Raw genomic sequence first — 16,291 nt, 5'->3', positions numbered from 1 at the left:
GAAGTGACTGTGGTTGGGATAGTTGTCTAGTAAACAGCAGTTATGGAACTCAAGCCAGACACTGGACCAGTACTGACCACCAACCTGTTGAGGTGGAAGTGACTGCGGTTGGGATAGTTGTCTAGTAAACAGCAGTTGTAAGGAACTCAAGCCAGACACTGGACCAGTACTAACCGCCAACCTGTTGAAGTGGAAGTGACTATGGTTGGGATAGTTGTCAAGTCAAGCATAAAGTTTATATACAAGCAGAGCCATGTCAGGTAAGATGATATTGATATTAACAACAATCACAACCTGAGTGTCAATATGCAGCCTAATCCCAGATCCCGTGCACAACTGAGGTTAAAGTTCTTATATAGATATGTGCTATCGTGATCAGTCATTGTCTGCTGTCAAATGTTTGTTTCCTGTCATGTTTTGGTAACATGTTTTTCCAACTTCCTTGAAACCACAGAAAAGAAGTAAAAACTGTTTTAAGTCCTAACCCTATTGAGAAGGTATCCATATTTGATACTGTGTGTTAAATTTGCATTGAAAATTGTATTTCGTGAATAGTTTTACAGAGGTTTGTCCCTTTGTTCTCCATTTTATTACTTATGTTAAAGCTTTCCAATTGTATCAATAAATCATATAAAAGCTTGAATGACTAAATAATTTCACAGCTTGTTGTTGATCCATGTACAAAGACATTTTTAATAAGGATTTACCTTAACTAAACAAACTTATAATTCATCTTACTTGATATCAGATTATTGGTTGTTTTTTACAAGTTTGTCTTTTATAGCTTTTGTCATTGTATTGGTACAACCAGGGACCTATACAAACAAAAGGATGCGCAACTTCAATGATCCGAAGAACAAGCTAATGCGTTGTTGCGCAAATTGGAAACCAGACTTGCGATCCAACGAAACTTTGCGCGCCGAGGCTAATTTCACAGCCGCCATTTTGACAGACTGAGACCGTGACAAAGCGAGACAATCAGATTACGATTGCCAATTAACCAAGTGTTGCCAACAAATAAGTATTCATTGCAAAGGTTTGTTTAATTTGAGACATCTTATTGTTTTATGCAGGGCTATAGATAACAAGGGTATGTGCGTTATTATGCAATTAAAATAACCAAAAACGTAATTAAATTCAAAATCAAGCATACAAAAACGCAAATATAAATTTAAGAACGTAATACCCGTAAAAAACTTTGCGTCTTGAAACGCAATTCTTACAAACACCAGGCGTATTTTCTTAGACTGGTTATTTCCCGTACAAATGTACAGAATAGTTTATATGCCGTCCAATGAAGAAAAGAAGGCAGTCTTTCCAGCGGTTATCAATCTTTGGGGTAAATTACTGTAATTATTTCTAGACCCGTCCGATTTCTACTTTCATTTTCTTAAAATATCAAAATGGCCACTCGTGGCCGTAGAAAGAAATTCCTCACACAAACAAACGCTTTAGACAGGTATTTACGCCAGAATAGTGGGGAAACCGAAAGCTTTTGTGCTGCTTTGCTGAACGATCTGTTGCAAGATGTGATCATTTCTCCCGAGAATTAAGTTCGCCCCTTATTATTGGAGATTTTGAACGAGGTTGTTCAACCCAAAAAAACTTGTTATGGGGAGTGTAAGTGAAAAAACTTTCATAGAGTGGCGAAACAAACACCCGTGGCTGGTGATGGATATTGAAAGTGGAGTTATGAAATGTACATTATGCAAAAACATGAAAAGTAAATCAAAACTAACTAATGTTGCTACAAATGTTGATTTATTTTTCACACGCACATAATAATATAGTAATATTAGTAGATTTTTATTATTATGCCCCCCTTCGAAGAAGAGGGGGTATATTGCTTTGCTCATGTCGGTATGTCGGTCTGTCTGTCGGTCCGTCCACCAGGTGGTTGTCAGACGATAACTCAAGAACGCTTGGGCCTAGGATCATGAAACTTCATAGGTACATTGATCATGACTGGCAGATGACCCCTATTGATTTTGAGGTCACTAGGTCAAAGGAGAGGGGGTATATTGCTCTGCTCATGTCGGTATGTCGGTCTGTCTGTCGGTCGGTCTGTCCACCAGGTGGTTGTCAGACGATAACTCAAGACGGCTTGGGCCTAGGATCATGAAATAGGTACATTGATCATAACTTGCAGATGACCCCTATTGATTTTGAGGTCACTAGGTCAAAGTTGAAGGTCACAGTTACTGGAAATAGGCATTTTAAGGATTGAGCATGGTTCAAACAAGGGAAACAACTACCGTTTATGCATGTTCTTTTTGTTACAGCATTTGCCTCCCTTAAATTCATTTAAAATCTCATTTTACAGCAGAGATTCCAAATCTGACCTGTAAATGAGCCCCATATTTACTGCCAGTGCTAGGTTACCTTTTCCCATTCGATCATTCTTAAGTGTTGTTATTGTAATGCTACGTTAGCGTTACCACCACCACCACCGCCACTGCCACCGCCACCGTCACCACCACCGTTGTTCACAGTGACAAAAAACGTATTTACACAATGGCTGCTACTACAACTTATAGCCCATATAGGGGGACATGCATGTTTTACAAACAGCCCTTGTATTATATATGTCATTCCCTATATTACCCAATGGAGTTAAAAAACCGGGGGTGAAAAACCTAGTTAAGCTCAAAAGTAGGGGGTAAAACATTTTGCTAAAACTCTATTGAATTAACAAAAACCCTATTGTTGTCAAAACAGGGGGTGAAAAACCCAACTACCCCAAAATTTATCTATAGCCCTATTTATGTTTAATCGACAATGCCCGGGTGTACTTTGTCCAGGGTTTTCCATGGAAATTCATGGAAAATATGAGGCTGGAGTATTCGGACTAAGTTTCCAGCCTTTTCCAGCGTCAATATTTAAAAAAAAAGGGTGGAAAATTATTCATGGTATGTGGAAATAGCCTGGAATAGTTTCCATGGTTTTCCAGGCTCCCTGGAATAATTACCATGGAACAATTTCCAGGGTTTTCCAGCCAGCATGGAATAAATACCGTCCGAATACTCCATGTAATCTGGAAAACCATGGAAAACCATGGATTTATTTCCAGGGTTTTCCAGATAACATGGAGTATTCGGACGGTAATTTTTCCATGCTGGCTGGAAAACCCTGGAAAATGTTCCAGGGTTTTTCCATGTTTAATATTCCATGGATGCCTGGTATAACATGGAAAATTGTCCAGCGTTTACCATGGTCACTGAATAGAAAAAGAAATTTCTGGTCTGAAAACAATATTCATGTATTAAATGAATACAATACTCACAGCTTAAGTAAATCATAATTTAAGGTTAGATTTAAACAAAACAAAAAATCAACATAATGCCTTAGTTTCTTCGATGTATTATTTTGTTCACAATTCATCAAAATATAACATCAGATTACAAATTGTGTTACATTTATTTAACAAATTATTCAGATCAAACAAGTGTTGTTTAATACATGCTTACAAAGCCTCTAGGTCCATTATCATCAATCAGGCCCTTACATAACAGAACAGGCGCTACTTTAAAAGTTAAAAAGTATAATGCAACCTTCACAACATGTATTCAAAGTAACAAAATACAAGCAAGTCAAGTAATATACAGTAACAATTCACGAACCCTGTACAAACGATATACAAGAAACAAAATGAAAAATTTAAGTTATTTTAGCTGATTCATGTATGTCACAATATATGTAGCTGCCCATGAGCACAAGGATACTATTTTTATGTACCCCACTATAGTAGTGGGGGACATATTGTTTTTGCCCTGTCTGTTGGTTGGTCTGTTGGTTGGTTGGTCTGTTGGTTGGTTGGTTGGTTTGCGCCAACTTTAACATTTTGCAATAACTTTTGCTATATTGAATATAGCAACTTGATATTTGGCATGCATGTGTATCTCATGGAGCTGCACATTTTAAGTGGTGAAAGGTAAAGGTCAAGGTCATCCTTCAAGGTCAGAGGTCAAATATATGTGGCCAAAATCGCCCATTTTATGAATACTTTTGCAATATTGAAGATAGCAACTTGATATTTGGCATGCATGTGTATCTCATGGAGCTGCACATTTTGAGTGGTGAAAGGTCAAGGTCATTCTTCAAGGTCAGAGGTCAAATATATGTGGCCCAAATCGCTTATTTTATGAAAACCTTTGCAATATTGAAGATAGCAACTTGATATTTGGCATGCATGTGTAACTTATGGAGCTGCACATTTTGAGTGGTGAAAGGTCAAGGTCAAGGTCATCCTTCAAGGTCAGAGGTCAAATATATTTGGCCCAAATCGCTTATTTTATGAAAACGTTTGCAATATTGAAGATAGCAACTTGATATTTGGCATGCATGTGTAACTTATGGAGCTGCACATTTTGAGTGGTGAAAGGTCAAGGTCATCCTCTAGGTCAAATATATGGGTCAAAATTGCTCATGTAATGTAACTTCTGCAATATTGAAGCTAGCAATTTTATATTTGACATGCATGTGTATCTCATGGAGCTGCACATTTTGAGTTATGAAGGGTCAAGGTCATCCTTCAAGGTCAAACGTCATATAGGGGGACATTGTGTTTCCCAAACACATCTTCTTCTCAGCTACATTCACTTTAATGCAATTTAGGTGCTTAATTTCATTAAAATACTTTTATATAATTTTATATTTCCAAGAAATTCAGAACATATTCCATGTACATGTATTACTTTCCAAGTGACAATTTAAAATATAATTGCAAGTCTAAAACTTGTGTAGGCAGCTTAGTAAATTATAAGTACCCAGGTGGGATAAAATAACAGTTTTTAAAAACTTTTTTGTTAATTAGCTGGGCTTCAGTAGGTCGTGGATCTTTTATAGAACTTGTACTGCTGTTATACTGTACGGCTCCTGCATGATCTCTGAAAGAAAAACAAAGCAAACAATATTACAAGAAAGTCATAAGTTTTTTACATTCACCTGTAAAAGTAAATGTGCAGCAATCATATGATTGAATATCTATACTTCAATGCTCATTCATATTTTAATCTATTTTAGATATTTCATATCACTGCTCAATTCGGTACATCTGGCTTTTTTGTATTTGAGCGAACATTTACGATCCTAAGTAGTTAGCAATTATTTCTTTTCCATTTACTGAAATTTATTCTCTTAAAGTTTGCAAGCGGGCTTTAATCTACTTGCAAACAGGCAACCACACAGGAAAACTGATACTTTAAAGTGAATAAATTGGTGATTTAACTTATATTTTTATATGACTCTCTTTTATTTTGAAATTTATATTGTTGTTTTCTTAAATGCCCCAAAACGGGGTACACTAGCATGTATCTGGAAACTCAAACATATATAGGAATTTTATATTCAGATATTGCTATATGAAAGTTATGCTAATTTGCTAATTCATATAAAAATAACCTGTAATTGAAACTAGACCGAAATATTGGATACCAAAAAAACAAAATACTTTCAGGTGGTTAACACTAAATTACTTATATGAGCTCGGGGCATAACAATATTTACCATGAATTTGTGGCCATGTTAGTCCTCTTGGTAAATGCCCCAAAAGAGCCGCTTTGCTGTCTTGGGTTATTTCCCTGCCAAACTCTGCAGTATCTTCCATCAACTGGTCAGCTACAGTTAAAGCACATAATGAAAATGTATATAGAAAATAATTCAAGTATTTTTTAAATATTTAGTAAAATGGTCTTTAAATAATAACTTACAATGAAGTTAATACATCACAAAGCATAGCATAACAAAATTTGTTGGTATGATTAGTACAAATTTATTATTGCTATAATTAGAATGATGTGTAATTTTATTGGTATGAAAATGCACATTGAAACCTAAAAAAAAATGCTATTGGTTTAATAAATTTATTTATAAACATTAACAGCATTAATGAGCATTGAGTTCTCATCATGCACAGCACATAACTCCCTTAGCCTCAGTTCCCTAGCCATGTATTATAAACTTCCGATACTACATTCAGGCTTATTAATATCTCCACATAGGACTTCCTTTATCAAGCTGCAAACTGCACTTAGTGAAAATGTGTGTGACAGCTGCTTTTAAACTTCTATATTTGCCATACTTTTACCTAAAATGTCACATAAAAAAGGTCTACAATGATGACATAAGAAGAATAAATTTAAAGGAATATTTAGAAATAATGAAAAGCACAAACCTTCAGTTGTTGTTCTATTCCTAGACAGACTTCTGAAACACTTGTATGCATCACTTTTTAACAACATTTCATGTCACTTTCCAAATGATATCCATACATTATTATTTTAAGAAATTCTTATTAATGGAAAAACTCATTAACTCTACTGTTTGTGAAATTACATTAACTTCATTTTAACAACAAGTTTAACCTGCATATTTTCTACTAAACGCCTACTCAGAATTTCAATCTAACAGGTAAACTTTCTGTATTTGAACTCAGCCAATCAGAAAAGGCTGTGATACTTTATAACCAATAGATTAGCAGCAGACATATCTGACTCACACACAGGCTTCGCAGATAGTTTGTTAATTGCAAACCTGGACTGCAGTTAAATATTGAGTGTGTATACACCTTGAACAGGGTTAAGGAATTTAAACTTGTAGACATTGCTTTGAAAGTTACTACTATTACTTCTACTACTAGTACTACTACTACTACTACTACTTCTGCAAAACTACTACTACTATTACAACAGCCACAACATCAACAACAACAACTACTACTACTACTACTGCTACTACTACTACTGCTACTTCTACTTCTACTACTACTACTGCTACTACTTCTACTACTACTACTACTACTACTACTACTACTACTACTACTACTACTACTACTACTACTACTGCTGCTACTTCTGCTACTACTACTACTACTACTACTGCTTCAACTACTACTACTGCTTCAACTACTACTACTGCTACTGCTGCTGCTACTGCTGCTGCTGCTACTACTCCTGCTGCTGCTGCTACTACTACTACTGCTACTGCTGCTGCTACTACTACAACTCCTGCTGCAGCGACTACTACTACTACTGCTGCTGCTGCTGATGTTACTACTACTACTACTACTACTACAACCACCACTACTACTACTACTACTACTACTACTACTACTACTACTACTACTACTACTACTACTACTAGTACTTCAACTACTACTGCTACTACTACTGCTACTGATGCTGCTGCTACTGCTACTACTGCTGCTGCTGCTACTTCTACTACTACTACTTCTACTACTACTACTTCTACTACTACTACTGCTGCTGCTGCTAATGCTACTTCCTTAACTACTACTACTACTGCTGCTGCTGCTAATGCTACTTCCTTAACTACTACTACTACTGCTGCTGCTGCTAATGCTACTTCCTTAACTACTACTACTACTGCTGCTGCTGCTAATGCTACTTCCTTAACTACTACTACTACTGCTGCTGCTGCTAATGCTACTTCCTTAACTACTACTACTACTGCTGCTGCTGCTAATGCTACTTCCTTAACTACTACTACTACTGCTGCTGCTGCTAATGCTACTTCCTTAACTACTACTACTACTGCTGCTGCTGCTAATGCTACTTCCTTAACTACTACTACTACTGCTGCTACTAGTATTCTTATTATTATTTATACTACTATTGCTACCATTACAGCTACTATTCCTGTAAATGCTAAAACAACAACACAATAATAACTGCTACTACTGCTACTGTCACTTAAATTTGCACCAATAGTATAATTATCAGTAGTTTAACTGCTTGTACAACTTATACAACAACCACTTTTACTTCTACTCCTACAACATATTCTACTGCAAGCACCAGCATTACTACTTCTACTACTACTACTACTACTACTATAACTACTACTATTTCTGCCCAAACTATGCACACTGTTTTATGTTTTATTCATATGTTGTGTAAATTGTTGTTATTTTCTCCTCTTATAAAGTCTAAGTTTTTTCCAGGGTCAGCTGAACATGTTAGAGTCTTTTCCATGCTTAAAAAATTCTATGTTCCACTTTCCATGCTATCCGGAAATATTTTCCATGGTTATCCAGCCTAAATCCAGCGTTTTCCATTCCTTTTCCATGCTTTTCCATCCAAGGCTGGAAAATGCTTGGAAAAAAGTCCACGTTTCATGGACATTTCTAGAACAAAACCCTGGAAAACCCTGGAAACTGTTTCAAATTCCAGGGATTTCCATGGAATTCCATGTTATACCATGGATTTCCAGCCTAAGTTCCATGATTACCCTGGACAATGTACACCCGGGTGCTTTGTATTTACTTATGAAATCAACGGTGGATAGTTATGGAAGGGAATATCCGCCAGTCCATGCATGATGTTAAATGACATTCTCATTTTAACTCATGTCATATGCTTTCTGAAACATGGTAGTTGCATTTTGCCTAGTTACATTTGCTATGCAAACACTTCATCTCATTGTCACATATTGATAAGTTTATTCTTACTTCATATATATCTTTGCTTCGTGTGTGTTATTGACAACTGCATTTAAACTTTTGGCATTTGTATTAATGCTAATTCTAACGGCGTTCTTTGTTTTACTATGTGAATTTGGCTATGTTGCTACTGAATTTAACAAGCTGTTAATAGCTTTGTGGATCTATTCTACTTTTTAAGACGATTGCTAGTGCGTCTCTGATTTAGAATTAGTCTTCAGTTTTGCATACACCGCCATTATAAATAGTTCACAATTCAAAAAGGGGAACCAGTATTAAAAAACCTAATCCCAGCGCAAATTGTAGCATAAATTACTATTGCCGGGAGATCACTCTAAACATCAAAATCAAAATCTCCGGCATCAACCGTGATACATCGACTATCTCTGGGATCCTCCGTAAAAAAGAGGTGATAAAGTAAAAAACTTACCCGTCTACATAATGCCTATTGTTTTGCTTGGAATCCCACTATTGACACCTTATTCCTGTTGTAATCGCTTTGAGAAAAATGATGCCCAGGTAAGTTCTACTTTTTGTTATTTATTAACGCTATAACAGGAACTTAAAAAGCTTAACGTGTCTCTGTTGTAACCACAGGTGGTTAGCGTGTGGCTATGATATTAATTAGTGAAAACATAATTTTGAATGATAAATTATCATATTATAATGAAAAATCAACTTTTCTGAAAAATAAAATTCACTATCAAATATATATATATAACAAGGTATCCAACTTGAAATCATCCGAAAATGGGGTGCATCATTTTGAACAGCCATTACTTCATCAATTTTGCAGTGATGATTTATGATTCCAGTTATGATTCCAAGATCAGAGGGTGGGGATTTTTTTTAATGCCTCTTTGTCAATTTTTCTCTCATTAAGCATGATTTTATATATTTATTTGAATATATTGTGCTCCTGGGCCCATGTTCTATCCAGGGTACGTTACTTCCACCTGTGGCTCAATAGTGATGCTCATGGGGTCATTGTCGACCTTTGGATCATTAGTGATGCTCATTGGGTCATTGTCACCCGGGGGTGACTAGAAGCCGATTCATGTCACCCTGGGGTGACTTCAAGCGATTCTAGTCACCCGGTCGGCTTGAAGTCACCCCAGGGTGACATGAATTGGCTTGAAGTCACCCTAGGGTGACAAGAATCGGCTTCTAGTCCGCTTGGCTGACTTCAAGCCATTTCAGGTTGACAATTAATGACCCAATGCGCTACGCCCATTGGGTCATTGTCGACCTGAAATGGTTTGAAGTAACCCGGGATCGACTAGAAACCGATATATGTCACCCTGGGGTGACTGCAAGCCCATTCTAGTCACCCGATCGACCTCTAAGGTAAGTGCATATCTTGTATACACATGTGTGTTTGTTTTTATAGTTTATGAGGTTTTATCATGACAATGCGGCATAATGTGTGAGGATCTCTGGTCACCTAAGTAAGCATTCAATATACCTTTGCAATAGCAGAACATCCGCATCCAGCTATTCTTGTGAAAACAATAATCACGGTGCCTAACCAATACGAATAATATCAGAAACATTAGAACGTTTCCGGATAATACCCGAAACGGCACCGGATCATATCAGAAATATATTGACTGTTTTAAGGTGAGTTCTTTTATTTCAATATTCTCTTTTTTACGTTAACATTTTTCACTAAACCAATATTCCACGGAACAACTAAGGCATTCATTCACAAATTGTATAGTCGTGCTCAGTGACAAAAACATCATTATGCAGTGGGAACCTATATTGTTTAACAGTTCATGCACAAAACCTGTGGAAATGGAAGTAAAATGCAGAATTGGTCCATATTTACAATGAAATTCAAATTTCGGAGCAAGTTTCCTGATGAAAACAGCAGCATAATTATTGTTAAATCATTGCCATGATGAGTGACGGTTTAGTTTGTAGAAAAATGGTCTATTTTATGTGTTAATTGCTGGCACCGGATAATGCATGAAGAAGGCACCGGATAATAGCCAAGACTAATGAATTTAAGTACATGTATAGCACATTTAAAGAATGTATTGGATTCTGCTGATATGGTAATCATTTTAAGAATTTCTTGATTTTATATTGTTAAATGAAATGGGTCTGTTACTTCCCGTCCCTCAGCCCTGACCACTGTCTTAACGCATGAAAGATGTATTGACCCTACACTGAGAAAAAAACCAACCTTGTAAACACTGTAGAAGTCACTTTTCATGCCCAATCTTCATGTTACTTTGTCAAAATGTTTCTCTAAATGATATGTTGGTTGAGTTCAAAAGTGGTTCCGGTCCGTTGAAAAACATGGCCGCCAGTGGGCGGGGCAGTTTTCCTTATTTGGCTATAGAGAAACCTTGTAAACACTCTAGAGGCCACATTTCTTGTCCGATCTTCATTAAACTTGGTCAGAAGATTTGTCCCAATGATACCTCGATCGAGTTTGAAACTGGGTCATGCTTGGTTAAAAACTAGGTAAAAAAAAAAGAAAAAATCTTTTTTTTTTTTTTTATTCAATATCATACATACAATGTAAACATGTATATGATCATACAACATAGTGATTGTACAAAGCAATATAGTTCAGACATGTTATACAAGATATGCTAATATATATTTATTTTTTTTTGAGAGAAAAGAAAAGAACAACAGAGGAATAGTTATGAAATATGATGAATTGTATAAAGTTGAAAGAAAAGATACTGGACTTGTGTGTTTTGTTGTATATTCACAATGATCTTGTCTGACTGAAAAAAAAAGAATAAAAAAAAATAAACAAACTATTTTAGAGAGATAGACTAACATTAGAGTGAAATGTATATAAGTGGACAAAACATTATGAGAATTTAATCCGATTCCATTTTTGTTCAAAGATGTGTAATGTGTCATTACTGAGGGCTATTTCTTTCTCAATTTGAATTTTTAGTTTAAGACTATGGACAAAACAATTAAAATTTGGTACTTGTTTTTTGTACTTCATGTTTAAGATAAAATATTTCATTAATATAACCATAAAATTCACAATATTATTACAGTCTATTGATTTCAATGAGTTAATTCCGAAACTTACATTTAAGAGAGATAGTTTAACGTTTAGTTGATGTTGTTCAAGAAAAGATATTAATTGATTCCAAATAGGCTGGATGTGTTTGCACTCCCAAAAAAGATGTTCTATAGTTTCAATGTTTTCACTGCAGAAGTCACACAGATTTGAGTTAGATAATTTACATTTAAAAAGATATTTATTTGTAGCTATAATTCTATGGATGTATTTATATTGAAAATTTCTCAGTGTGCTTTCAATAGTTGCTTTATATGGCATGGTAAATATGTGTTTCCAATTAAGTTCATTTTCTCCAAAAAGAACTTGCCATTTATTTTGGATTTTGGAGTTTTCTGTAGGGTTTTTAATTTGTAGTGTGTAAAATATTTTATTTGTTTTGTTTTTTCTTCCAAGTATGTTTTCTACAAATGTTGTTTGAGTACATGGTGTATTATTTGTATTGGTTTCCGATTTAATATGTATGGGTATGCTTTTGATAAGTGTGTAGTACTTCAAAAAATTATTTGAAGGTATTCCGTATATGTAGCATATATTATCAAAAGAGTAGAAATCCTTAATTCTGTAGTCATATAATTGGTCGACATATTTAATGCTTCGTTCAAACCAGTCTTTATAGAAAAACGTCTTATTGTTTGAAGTTATGTCTTTATTGTTCCATAAAATTGTTTTACTGCTGGTTTGGGTCTCTAAGTTATGAGTGACATCACTCCACGCTGATAGAACATCAGACAGAAATATGTTTTCGTTTGCAATTTCATGTAAGATATTATTGCTGATGTTACATTCAAAGAGTAAGGAGTCACCATATTTTTTTAGGATTTTCTGGTAGAATAATTTCCATTTACTCGTATTGGTATTATCTAGGTATCGTTTAACCCAGCTGCATTTGATTGCATTCAAGAATGATTCAATGTTCGTTAATTGGATACCTCCATTTTCTACAGATTGAATTAACTGAGTTCTTTTTATTTTATCAGGCTTACCGTCCCATATGAAATTGAATATTGCTGATTTTATATCGTTAATAACATCACTTGGTGGATTTGGGAGAACTGTTAATACATATATTAATTTAGGAAGTGCAAACGTTTTCAATACTGTGTTTTTTCCGATTAGTGTAAGTTTACGATGATGCCATGATTTTAAGCAGTTTTTAAAATTCTGTAATTTAGGTATTATGTTTTTAAGAACTGTATCCTTTTCATTATTTGTGAATGTAATTCCTAACGTTGTGGCTTCATCGGATGTCCAATTAAATTTCATTTCTTTTTTATATTGAGCATTACTTTGTTTTAATTTACCTACTCGTAGCACAGTACATTTACTTTTGTTTAGTTTAAGACCCGATGTCATTCCGTAAATGGTTAGCGACTCTATGAGGTTATGGAAAGAATCGCTATTGTTATTTAAAAAATAAGTTGCATCATCAGCAAATAGGGATTGTTTGATTTCTTCGTCAGGTTCTAGTGATATGCCTTTTATGTGTTCATTTGATTGGATGTGATGTGATAGATACTCTATGCAAATAATAAATAGCGATGATGAGAGTGGACATCCTTGTCGAACCCCTCGTTCGATGTTAAAACTGTTTGAAAAGAAGCCATTGTTGATGATTATACTGTTAATATCGGTATAGAATAGTTTGACCCATTGAATGAGACTTTCACCAAAGTTCATATTTTCTAAGCAAGAGAACATAAATGAATGATCAAGCGAATCGAATGCCTTTTCAAAGTCTGCAAAGAATATTAGACCAGGATTATTTGAATTGTTGAAGTAGTTTATGCATTCTTGGATAAGACGAACGTTTTCGCCAATGTAACGTCCTTTTATGAAACCAGATTGAGATTTTGAAATGATTGATGGTAATATTTTTTTTATTCTGTTTGCTATACTTTTAGTTGCAATTTTGTAATCATTGTTTAGTAAACTAATCGGGCGCCAGTTTGATAAGGATTCTAAGTTTTTTCCAGGTTTTGGAATAAGTGAAATAATACCTTGTTTTTGTAGCGTAGTTAAGTTTTCGTTGTTAAATGAATAGTTAAGTGAATTAATTAGATGTGTTTTTATATCATTCCAGAATATTTTATAAAATTCGATTGTGATGCCATCAGATCCTGGGCTTTTGTTATTTTGCATTTCTTTTAGGGCTAATCCACATTCATATTCATTAAGCAATCCGTCGCACAGTTCTTTTTCTTCCTGGTTTTAAGCATGATGTGTATTTTTAAAAAGAGTGTTATTTTCAGCATTTTTTCGTTTATAGAGGGTTTCGAAAAACAAACGTTGTTCTTCTAGTATTTGAGTTCTGTTTGTTATATCTTTGCCATTGACTACTAATTTGTGTACAGTTTTTTGTTCACTTCTACGTTTTTCAATGTTTGCGAAATATTTTGTATTCTTTTCATTGTGTTCAACATGCTGTGCCCGCGCTCTTAGTATTATTCCATTGAGATGTGTATGATAGATTCCATCTAATATTTGTTTTTTTAATGTTATTTCATTTTCAATGTCGGTGGTGTCATTTGTGTTTGTTTGATGCAATTGTTTTTCAAGTGTTTCAATGGTTTTGATGGTTTCAGTTTCAAGTTTGTGTGTTTCTTTTTGTTTAAATGATGTGTATCTAATTGTTGTGTTACGTATATTTCCTTTAATTACTTCCCATAAGGTGTTTGGGTTTGCATCTTTATTATTTTGAACTGTATTTAATATTTCCTGTTTTATTTGTGTTTGATATTGTGTATCTAATAAGATGCTGTTGTTAATTTTAAAGTATCCTGGGCCTCTTTCAGGTTGTATATTGTGCAGTTTAAGTTCAACTAGAGAGTGGTCAGTCATAAATCCTGGTTTTATTTTACATGTGTCAATAATGTTGCAAAGAGATTCAGATATTAAAAAATAGTCTAATCTACAAAATATTGTTGGTTTTGTGTTTGAATGCCAGGTGAATTTGCTCTCGTTTGGGTATACTGTACGCCAGATGTCTATCATATTGTAGTTTTCAATTATGTTGTTTAAAATGTTTCTATTTTTAGTATGAGTATAAAGGTTTCCATTCTTTTTATCTATTAATGGGTTCAGGACCGTATTGAAATCACCACCGATTATAATGTTTTTATCTTGGTTATTTATTATAAAGGATTGTAATGTTTCGTAAAAGGTGGAATCGTCTATGTTAGGGCCGTAGACGTTGATTAATGTTATTTGTGTTTCGTGTATTTTGATATCTATACTTGCTTGTCTGCCAATTATTATTTCCTTAAAGTTATCGACTGTGACACCTATATTATTTTTTATCAGAAAGGCAATGCCTTGTTTATTAGTATGTTCTCCACTGAGATAGATTTCTCCGTCCCATTCATCTTTTAAGGTTTGTGCTAAAGTAGGTGTCAAATGACATTCTTGTAAAAGGCATATACTATTTTTTTTTTCGTCTAACCATTTGAAGATTTTTATGCGTTTGTCTTTATTGTTTAATCCTTTAACATTTAAAGAACATAATTTAATCATTTAAGTAGGTGGAGGGTGGTGTGAATCGTAATTTGTATGTGCTTGTCCAGTAAATTTTTATTTTAAAATGTGTCCAGTTGGTTTCTCTTATAGGACATAAGATGTCCATACATACAAACAAAAATAGAAAACAAAAATTAAGAATACAAAAAGATAAATATTCCATAGACTTGAAGAAGTAAAAAAAGATAATCACACAAGTAAGAGGAAAACACAATAAAAGACGTGTCCCTAGTAGAGACATAGAAAAAAATAAAATAAAATAAAACATATGAACAACCATAAAAAGCAACATGTGAACAAAAAAAACAAGCCAATGTGTTTATGCAAAAGAAAAAATCTTGCAAAAACTGTATAAGTCACATTTAATGCCCAATCTTCATGTTACTTGGTCAAAATGTTTCTCTTAATGATATGTTGGTTGAGTTCAAAAGTGCTTCCGGTCTGTTGAAAAACATGGCCGCCAGTGGTCGGGGCAGTTTTCCTTATTTGGCTATCATAAGAGAAACCTTGTATACACTCCAGAGGCTACATTTCTTGTCCGATCTTTCATCAAACTTGGTCACGAGAATTTTCCCTATAATACCTCCATCGAGTTTAAACTTGGTCATACTGGGACAAAAACTAGGTCACTAGGTCAAAAAAAAAGAAAAACCTTGTAAACACTGTAGAAGTCACATTTCATGCCCAATTGTCATGTAACTTTGTCAAAATGTTTGTCTTAATGATATGTTGGTTGAGTTCAAAAGTGGTTCCTGTCCTTTGAAAAACATTGCCGCCAGTGTGGGGGGGTGGTGGGCAGTTTTCCTTATTTGGCTATAGAGAAACCTTGTGAACACTCTAGAAGTCACAATTTTTGCTCAATCATCATGAAACTTGTTCAAAACATGTTGAGTTCGAAAATGGTTCCTGTCCGTTGAAAAACATGTCTGCCAGGTGAGGGGGTTGCACATTTTCCTTATATTTATATACTATGAAACCATTTATTTTCGTCAGCACGAAATTTCGTCCTTTTTAAAAAAATGACTATTTCGTCAGCGCTTAAATTCGTCCATTTCTGGTTTTGAAAAAAAAAGCGTCCGATTTGTTTGTAATGTTTGTAATACATGTAATACGCGGTTGCGAAAAAATCGTGCTGGGGAAAGCGGGGGTGACACTTGGTAGTCACTTGCAGGAGGTGGGCCTTGTTTGGCATATGCCAATTAACAAGTCTGTTATTTCAGGTGATAGTAACTGTCCCTTATTATTTTATGTCATTG

General features: G+C 34.6%; 1 long non-coding RNA gene across 1 annotated transcript; it reads right to left on the bottom strand.

Moving 5' to 3' along the window:
- Positions 1-4,749: 4,749 nt before the first annotated feature.
- LOC127836117 (uncharacterized) lies at positions 4,750-6,322 on the bottom strand. Its single transcript, XR_008028602.1, has 3 exons — positions 6,173-6,322; positions 5,506-5,616; positions 4,750-4,886 (listed from the first exon to the last, which is right to left on the bottom strand). It is a non-coding gene; the product is annotated as an uncharacterized LOC127836117 (long non-coding RNA).
- Positions 6,323-16,291: the final 9,969 nt, after the last annotated feature.

This window comes from Dreissena polymorpha, chromosome 6 (assembly GCF_020536995.1).
Source record: "Dreissena polymorpha isolate Duluth1 chromosome 6, UMN_Dpol_1.0, whole genome shotgun sequence".
Lineage (NCBI taxonomy): Eukaryota > Metazoa > Mollusca > Bivalvia > Myida > Dreissenidae > Dreissena > Dreissena polymorpha.
This window is presented reverse-complemented; position numbering and strand designations above follow the sequence as displayed.